At 44.3% G+C, this 359-nt stretch overlaps 1 non-coding gene across 1 annotated transcript; it reads left to right on the top strand.

Annotated features, from left to right (window-relative positions):
* Positions 1–215: 215 nt before the first annotated feature.
* Positions 216–359, top strand: LOC115032843. The gene has a single exon (XR_003838503.1). It is a non-coding gene; the product is annotated as a small nucleolar RNA SNORA48 (small nucleolar RNA).

Raw genomic sequence — 359 nt, 5'->3', positions numbered from 1 at the left:
CTGACACCCATGTGGCAGCTCACAAGTGCCTGTAATTTCAGTTCCAGGTGATACAACAGCCTTGTCTGGCCACCAAGGGCGTCTGCACACACATGGTGCACATGAAGTCATGCAAGCAAGCACACATACACTTAAAAGTTAAAAATATATAACTCTTTTTAAAGCAATTTTTAAAATATAGCGCATTCACTCACACACACACACACACACACACACACACCTGGCAATGGTCAAAGAGACACCTTGTTTGTGGTGGTGTTCTTATATCAGTCAGGGGCAGAGCAGATGGCAGTTCTTTGTTCATCCTAGCTTGATGGTTAGCTTGGTGGCCAAAGCTGTCTTATGCCTAGGACTCATAA

This window comes from Mus caroli, chromosome 12 (assembly GCF_900094665.2).
Source record: "Mus caroli chromosome 12, CAROLI_EIJ_v1.1, whole genome shotgun sequence".
NCBI lineage: Eukaryota > Metazoa > Chordata > Mammalia > Rodentia > Muridae > Mus > Mus caroli.
Note: the sequence above shows the minus strand (reverse complement) of the source record. Positions and strands in the feature narration are given on the sequence as shown.